Source organism: Erpetoichthys calabaricus, chromosome 2, assembly GCF_900747795.2.
Source record: "Erpetoichthys calabaricus chromosome 2, fErpCal1.3, whole genome shotgun sequence".
In the NCBI taxonomy this organism is placed as follows: domain Eukaryota; kingdom Metazoa; phylum Chordata; class Cladistia; order Polypteriformes; family Polypteridae; genus Erpetoichthys; species Erpetoichthys calabaricus.
In genome coordinates, this window is record NC_041395.2 from 94,900,706 (window position 1) to 94,910,002 (window position 9,297).

Below are 9,297 nucleotides of genomic sequence, written 5' to 3' on the forward strand. Positions count from 1 at the left end.
GGTGGGGTCTGGCTCAAAGTGCAAAAAAATCAGCACAGAGGTCTGAGCTATGTGTGCATGACCAATCCATTCCTTAGCTGCCATGTTGATTCTTGGAACTTGAGATATTCCATCAGCTCAATACTAGATACTAGATCAGTGATGTCATTAGTTCACTTTTCTCTGATGATTTGTGCAAAAATAGCTGGATCATTTTATGCTTTGACTTTTTTTAAATCTTCCTGCATTAAAAGATAAAAAAGAGACTGTTCCCCTTTATCAATTCCCAATTCTCTATAATTTGCTTTCTTTTTTCAGGGGAAGTCACATCTATTACACCACACATGCGACAGATACACCTTGAATAATAATGAATAGTGCATACCAAAAGTAAATATAAATATTTACAAAATACTTGCATTTTCTCCTACTGTGTACTATTACTTAAAACATGAAACATTGTATATTCAAAATTATTCATTAAAACATATTAGACCATCAAGAACTCTTCAAACAAAGTATTTGACTAATGCTACTCTATATTCTTCTATGAATTTTATGAACAAGTAAACTTGGCGTGTCATCATTATTTTCATATAATTATAATTCAACTGTAGACCAGAAACAGTTCTGGAATTTCTCAGACTTAAGATCATATAAATGAAATGGATGCTGCTTCCCCATGATTTACTGTTAAACCGCAGTTGTAAGTTACATGAAAGTGCTTAGAGCGAATTCTCAGTAAAGAAAGCTACGCAAAAATAGATTGAAATGATTTGAATTTTCTGAAGGTCAGGTGCCAATACAATAGCAGAAAGCTTCATTCTAATATGATTGAAATTTTTAAAATAATCATAATAATTCCAATTCTTCTCCACTCTACCTGAAGATGTGTATATTTGATTAACTGGTGGCTGGCACTGTATGAGTGTCAATTTGGATGCATGCATGAGTGGACCTTGCAATAAATTGGTCCTCTTGTCCAAGCTCAATTCTACCTTGTACTTGATGGTGACAGGATAGGCATGAATTGGATTAAATTGGTTTTGGAATGTTGTGTTACAATAATATTAATAAAATAATAATTATAATAAGTATCTTGAGGCCCAAGTGTCTCATGGTCACTCGCCCTGTTCTGGGTAATCTAATACAATACAGTAAGAAATACACAAGTCTAGTCTCCATGACAAATAAGACATCATGTAGAGGATGGTAGCTTTGAAGCTGCCCCAATACTACTAGTTATTTTCTATACATGAAACCAACTCTATGTGATGTTTAAAATGCCTTTTCATGTATGACACAACACATAAAGAGGGTTAATCTGCATCTTCTGAAAAAGATACTTGTGACTTCAAACGGCTAAAAATACTTGTAGATATTTCAAGCATCTTCTGAAAAAGATATTTGTGACTTTAAATGGCTAAAAATACAGTACTTCAAGCTGAGCGCTAGCTCTTAATATAAGTAGTAGAGTATCACATAGTGTTACTGTATGTAATAATAGTTTGAGTAATAGGAGCCACCGAACATAACCAGTAGTCTGTAGACAGCATAGGCAAAGAAGGGGTGAACATGGTCAGATCTGCAGCAGAGTGGAATGGGTGATAACCCTTTCATTTCTCACTCATCTCCTGAATTTTATTATGACTCCAAGCACGTGCCTTTCTGCTTCACAGCATACAAATCATTGTCTCCTACACTCCATGACACAACAGGTGACAGGATCTGCCAATCACATCTCTAAGAGTGAAACACAGCTGACTTTCTTTTGGCTCTGCGTGTTGACAGTCTAGAGGGAGCAGGAGTCAATACTATCTAACCGGCAAATCCACGATTGAAGGAAGGCATCACAAGATTTCACTTGTTAGAAATGCCTGCAATAAAGCTGTGGAAAATTCAAACATTTCTCTTTCATTGTAGGATTAACCGAGTCTTACTAATATGTTCATTGTCCATCTTATTATGGAATATAAGCTATTATATAACAATTCTGTACTTTCTGAAAAATATATTTATGAGGTCAGGATGGTAAAAGAGGATGGAAAAGTAATCACTCTAGCTGATCCATATTTTGTTGAAATAATCATCTGTGGGTTCATAGTTCTTTGTTACAGTCAAAGTGTGGTAGATCTAGAGCATGCTGCCTTCCAGCCTCTCCTTAGGAAGACTATAATTTTGGTAAATGTGATGTCATTGGTCACATCATATTCCAGGATAAAAAGAATGCTTTGTAACATATTGGAAAAACATAACAGCAAGGGACTGAGAAGAGAAAGAGAAGGAGAATTGATTATTACCAGATACTGGTAGCCATAGTGACAGTCTAGTGATGAACATGAGAGGACAGACAAAAATGCAGAATGCACTGCTGTACCATCAGCTCTATTAACAGTACATTGTGTTGAAATAATGTGATTTCTTACTTTATTTTAAATGCAAAATATATTAAAAAAACTTTTTGCGCCAAATGATGTAATTTGAAACACAATTCATACTATTTGGGTTTATGGGGGGCTGGGGCCTATCTCAACAAGCACTGAGCACAAGGCAGGAACAGTCCCCTGGACAGGGCACCAGTCCATTGCAGGGGCACACACTAACACACACATACACACCACATACCAACTAGGGCCAATTTAGCAACCACCTAACCTGCATGTCTTTGGACTATGGGAGGAAACAAGAGCACCCAGAGGAAACCTACAAAGATATGGGGAGAACATGGAAACTCCACACAGGCAGAATCCGGGACACAAACTGTGGTGTCCTTACTGTGAATCGGCAGCACTGCCACTGCAGCATCATGCCACCCTATATATGTATATATGTGTATTTATATATGATACACTTGTCCTTGTATTTAAAAATCTGGCGTGAAATTTATCTAAAATATTATTTTTGCACCAAATGATTTAATCTGAAATACAATATTTTCTTTTAGTAATGAGTAAATGTCCTGAGTCCGGAGTTAAACCAAATAATACGCTTTTAATAGGCTCTGGTAAGTCTTTAGAAGGTGATAATTTGAATTTTGCACTTTTGCAACACATTCCGGATGGTTCATCGGTCCATTTGAATGCACAACACTGAGGACATTTAACATTCATTAATCTTATTAGAGGTTCTTTATTAGATTAATAAACAATATGTGAATTATAATAAACCTATTTTTACTATTTTTTTGAGTCAAAAGAAATATCTTTTTTGATTTGCATACCAAACTGAAGTTTCATTGTTCATACCAATATGTTTTGGGGTATATTTAGTAACAGAAGCTCTGTGAATTTCTGCATTTTTATGTGTGTATTTAGCAACCACAACTCTGTTCACTTCTGTGTATATTTAGCAAATGCAAGTCATGTTCATTTCAGGATTTTCTGTGGATACTTAGAACCCACAATTCTGTTGTTCTCAGAATATTGTTGTGCACATGTAGCCGCAGATTTTTTAAACTGATTTAATCTGATATTGTGCGATATTATTATATTTGATTAGTATAGTTTTGCGACAATTAAGTCACATCAAGTAAGCAAAATAATGTACTTGATTGCAATGTTTGGTGTACCCAATTTTGAGTTTGAGTAAGACCAATAGTAGTAATAGGTTCGTAAACATCAGATGACCTCCATGTAAAGCTAAAGTGCAATCTTTTAACTAGCTGACCATTTATCCCATATTTAGCAAATAATTTACCATTTCTGTAAACTTCAAATACATTTTTTGATGCAGCTAACATTTGCAAGTGGTAGGATAGGTTGAGGGATTTTGTATATCATTGATATACATTACAAGATCATCATAATTGTCACCATTTGTGTTATATGAGAAAACTGGGAACCACTCCTACTGTCTCTCTACAAACTGGAGAATTTGATGAAGAGTTTCCAATCCTAATACATCTGTACCGTATCTTCACAATGCTAGTCAGTAAAATTAACAATTTTCATCTGCCTTTACACATATGGTGTGGAATGGGTACTTATCAATCAAAACGGATTTAATTTTAATTGATCAAAAACTGATCAATTTACAGCTTGAAACAACTATTTATTTAGCAAAACTTTCCTCCTTCTAGTAACTTTACAGCTCTGTCCTCATGGCACATGTCAATGCCGTGTCTTTCTTCTGTCAAAGTCACCTCCCCTTTTTAATTCATCAGTACACCCTATTGGTCAGTGGTTCTTTTCATCTACACCACTCATTGGTTCTGCAGTAGACCTTCATTTGCATACATTGGCATGCTATAAAAAGGCCACTGAGTGGCTGCTACTCTTTGTCTTTGGGCTTCGGTCCCATAGCTTGCAGATTTCCAGAGTCATGCTTGCATTATATGTCAGTGATGTTACACACCATACGTTATGCTCCATTACACTGTTGTTAAGATTAGGGCCATGGGAGGGTTATCTCACTCACATAATGATGACTTTCTAGTGAACCAAGTAACGTAAACATACAAACATGAAATCCATTTTGCTGTTCAGTAGAGTTGCTGAACTGTGGAACTGTGGAAGTCTACAGCTGAACTCATGTCTTTCTGTTAGTGCAGTTGGCACATTCGCATAGTGTACTTGATACAGTATTATTTTCAAAAATGTAGACAAATAAAAATACAGGACCCTTTTTTGTTATTAATGACATCACCAAATTTCAATGAAATCAGTCAAAGGGTTTTTGAGATTTGGGATGTTTAGTTTTTCTATTGTGTGAGGAGTTTTACCCCTAAATATTAATATATTGAAATATCCTATCTTAGAGAATACCTACTGGCCTAGATCCTACCGATTAGTGTTGATTGGTGAAATTCGTCTAAGTGTTTTTAGCAGAAAATATACTGTGTTCATTGGTGACCTTGTTCACTGTATATTTTCCTGGAAATTCGCCATGCAGCTGGCTTAAGCAAACATTTTTTTCCATCTGCCCCATGATGCTTTGTGAGGCCAACAATACATCATAGATCTATCTGTAGCAGCCATGTACAGAACTTTTATGCATGCCTACTCTAAGATCATTCCCAACTTGACCATCGCAGTGTTGTAAGCACACGAGGGAAAAAATGCAGTTACAGCTACTTAGGTGCCCTGAAATTACCCCCTTCCAGCCTGTCCACCGAAGAGTGCTGTGCGATATTTTTGCTGTCTCTAACTGTACTCGTTTCTTCCATTTGTGTTATTTCAGCCCTCACCCGGCCTCTTCAATTGCCATGTCTGGGTCATCAGTGAACCTGAAGAGATAAAAATGGGTCTCAAAGCCACAAAAGTTAAGAAACACTGCCAGATTTCTGTTCTGCATGTGTTTAAAAAAAACAAACAAAAACCTACCATATCATTAGTACTGCCAAAGGATATATAACACTGATCACTGTGCCTTGGCAACACAGCATGGGCTGGCATGCAAATTAGCCATGAGAACCCTCCCTCTCCCCTCCACAGGACATGCTTTGAAATAATAAAAACCAAAATATTTATTACTTTTTATAAGGTGTTTCTTTATACTTCAATGACACAAGCTAGTCCCACGTCGCTGCTTTGGGGGTATGGCTAATGTGTGTCCCAAGATTGGCACTCTCTCAGCAATATAATTTTTATTTTATTTACATTTTACTAATTTGTGGCTATTAGTTGTATTTTATTTGTGGTATTAATTCCATCCGGATCTTTTGTTGTTTGAGGCTTGTTGGTGCAGTGGTTAGCACTGCTGCCTCACAGCTCAAATCACATATTTGGCCACATAATTTGGACTAGAATCCTTGGCAGACTTTCCCTACTGCTTAGGGACACTTAAAAGACCATTGCACCATTATAATCCACTCAGAACTACTTCAGTTCCTCCTTCCTTCCTTGTTCCTTGACTGAAATGCATTTCCTGGAGTTTGGTGAAGTTTGGGAACATTTCCATGATTTCGACAAACTCAAAGTCAAATAGATTTGTTCATCACTAGTGACAGATTTAAATAACACACCATTTACATAACATATATCAGAGTATATGTTATGTTATTTTGATATAAATATGATAAATATGCAGAATCTTACTAATGCAAAAAGGCAAACATTTAAAATTGTTTTAAGAAAAAGAAACCAAGAGATTCAATTTTAAAGTGAGTTTCAGAATATTGACTGTCACTTTGTTAAAGCATTAGTAGTACATACAGAAAGCAACTGTCAAAGGAGGTGTTAGATTGATTTATGACCTTTAAGCCCCGCCCCCAAATATGAAAATATAAAATATGAAAATATGAAAATATAAAAAATATAATTTATGAAAATGTAAAAATATGAAAATTTATGAAACTATAAAAATATGAACTATACCCCGCCCATGCGGGGGTTGGACCACCGTCATAATTGATCATCTCTAAACCACACCTTTTAGGGTGGGTCTTTCGTAAATCGGACACCTATCACGCCCCATTAACAATACTCACGCCCCTGAGGTACGCCTTTATCTCTCAATCCGCCTATAGGGTTAGGGGTGAGGCGTGTCTCTCACCACCGACTGTGGGAGGAGCCGAAAGAGTTCTTGTATAAAATTCTAGACATTCAGTGAAAACGCCACGACACACAAAAGCAAACAGAATGGACGGTCTTGTGAACGCTCCTAAGAAAGCAAACAGGGTGTCCAGAAGAACGTTACGGGAGTTACGGGAACCACGCTTCAGCTCAGTCTGGTACGACTCTAACTGTGCTTTGTGCCGGGTAGAGTTGAAAAGAAATGCTGATGGACAGCTCACGATCGCTGTTTCCAAGAAGGAGCCTATCCTTCCCGAATATAACGAGGCCAGTCACGAAGAGGAGGAAGATAAAGAAAATGTGCTAAAGGAGTGAGTGACTGAAATTAATTTTTCTATAAAAGACTGGACTTTTTTTAAAGCTCTTATGCCAAATATTGATGAAGCTATTTACCAAGGGAAACTGTCTGACCAGATGAAAAGAATTAAAAGAAAATTGGAGGAGGAGTTTAGCATGTTGAATAATTCATGCTCGGAGGAGGAGGAAAACTGGGAGGCAACCACCCCTAAGTGAGTGGGGATAAATACAGAGATCTTTTCCCCCCAGTCTACATTAACCTAAAAACCTATCGAGATGTCTTCAAATACTTACCCTACTGAAGCTGGTGCTAGCTGGTCCGGTCGTCTCCCTGTTCTCTTGGCCTCTGAGGTGGCAGAAGTCCTCGACATTCTGATGCGCTCCGAAGAACCAAGCTCCGGAGGTATGGAACATACGTCCGCCGCTGACTACCTTTTTTGGCCGGCCAACCTTCAAGCCAACACTGCCTACTCTACTCCCGACGAGATGATCGACACTAACCTACAGCCCTGCTACTCGGCTGCTGACCAGATGCTGACAGACGACGATGTGTTTTGGTCGGGTGACAACCAACACCCCCGCCGGCTACGCTCCTGATCAGACCTGTTGGTCTATGGAACAGACGGCGCTCTGCGACGGCCTGTTTTTGGCCCGACGACATCGTACCTAACTCCGGGTACTCTGTCCCTAACAACTCTCCTTCAGACCCACCGTCTTGGCCGGATCTTCTGATGCCCTCAAACGACCAGATCTATTGGCCTGAACCTCAGTTACCCGCCCCTGATGATATGTATTGGCTGGACTGTCTCCTGGAGAACCGTACATTACCTGACCATTTTGTCCCTGCTGAGGATGCTCGGAGGAGCCTAACGGGAGCTGAGGAGATAGCCGTGCAGGCCATGCGGCAAGAAGAGGCCATGGACAACCTGGTAGATGCTCTGTCCGCATGGAAGCCATCGTCCCGGCATGCTGATTATGAGAGTATGGACATTGAGCAAACTGACGGGCCCTTGGGTCAAACACTTCGAAAGACTCTGAAACTGGTCAAGAGTTTGATTGCGGCTCTGCTGGACATAATAGTCGATCGGGACCTAAAAAGCACCTGTCATGGCTGTTTCATAGATCACCCCAGCCAGACGCAGCATACGTGTCTGTTTGAGCCTGACTCTGTTTATCGGGTTGGCCGCTTTCAAGAGGTTCTGACTGTTTTTCGCAAACCATGGCTCAGGAGCCTGGTCATAAAGACTCTGGGTTGCTTCAACATCTTTCCGCCTTTTCACAAGGTTCATTCATTTGTGCAAAATGCCGTCGATGAACTGGAAAAAGAACATTCTATTAGCGAAGCCATTGTACAAGCCTTTCACAACATGGACGATCCCTCTTACTCGAAAATACGTGAAATAGCCGATGCCTTTTCTAAAGACATTTTTCTGAACCGACCGATGCACCTTTGGGGTTTTACGGGGAGTATGACTTAGAAAAATCAGACGAAGTGTCTGCACTCAATGTTCCTGTTCTATGAAATGTTTTAATCATGTTTTTTAATACTGCCGTTTTGAAATTTTAATAATGTTTTTAATCATGCTGTTTTCAAATTTTAATAATGTTTTTAATCATGCTGTTTTGAAATTTAAACAATGTTGTTTTGAAAATTAACAATAAAGACTCATTTGATTTTTAAACCATTGACATTTTTCTTTCACCGTCGACGATGGAGGGTTACTTGAAAAAAGTTTATTATAACCCGGCAAATCCTGGTAGCTTTGGGGGAAAAGACTCTTTGAAAAGAGCTCTTGAGGTTTCGGGTCAGAAAAGTAATGACCAACAGGTGTCGGATTGGTTATCCGGTCAATATGCTTATACAATTCACAAACCCGCTAGAAGGCATTTTAGGAGAAATAAGGTTTATGTATCCGATATAGACTCGCAATGGCAGCTGGATTTAGCGGACATGACAAATGTGTCCGAGCATAATCTGGGGTATAAATATTTGTTAACATGTATCGACGTACTTTCTAAGTACGCGTGGGTACGCCCCCTGAAGAACAAAACGGGTAAGGAAGTGACAAGAGCCTTCCAAGACATTCTGAGTGCCGGTCGAACTCCAAAGAAGCTCCAGACCGATAAGGGTAAAGAGTTTTTCAACCGAGATTTTCAAAAACTGTTAAAGAAGATAGGAATAAAACATTTCACCACAGGAAACGAATTAAAGGCCTCTGTGGTGGAGAGATTTAACCGCACACTAAAATCTAAAATGTGGAAATATTTCAGCGCTTATAACACGAGAGCCTACATCGATAAATTGCCGGATCTAGTATACTCTTACAACAAAAGTTATCATCGAAGCATAAAAATGGCTCCTTCCGATGTTAACGCGTTAAATTCCTGGAAAGTTTTCAAAAACTTATACGGCGTAGCCAGCCCCCCCGGGTCCGCCGCTGTTTAAGTTCAAAGTAGGAGACACAGTTAGGGTGTCTAAAACCAGACATCCTTTTGAGAAAGGTTATGA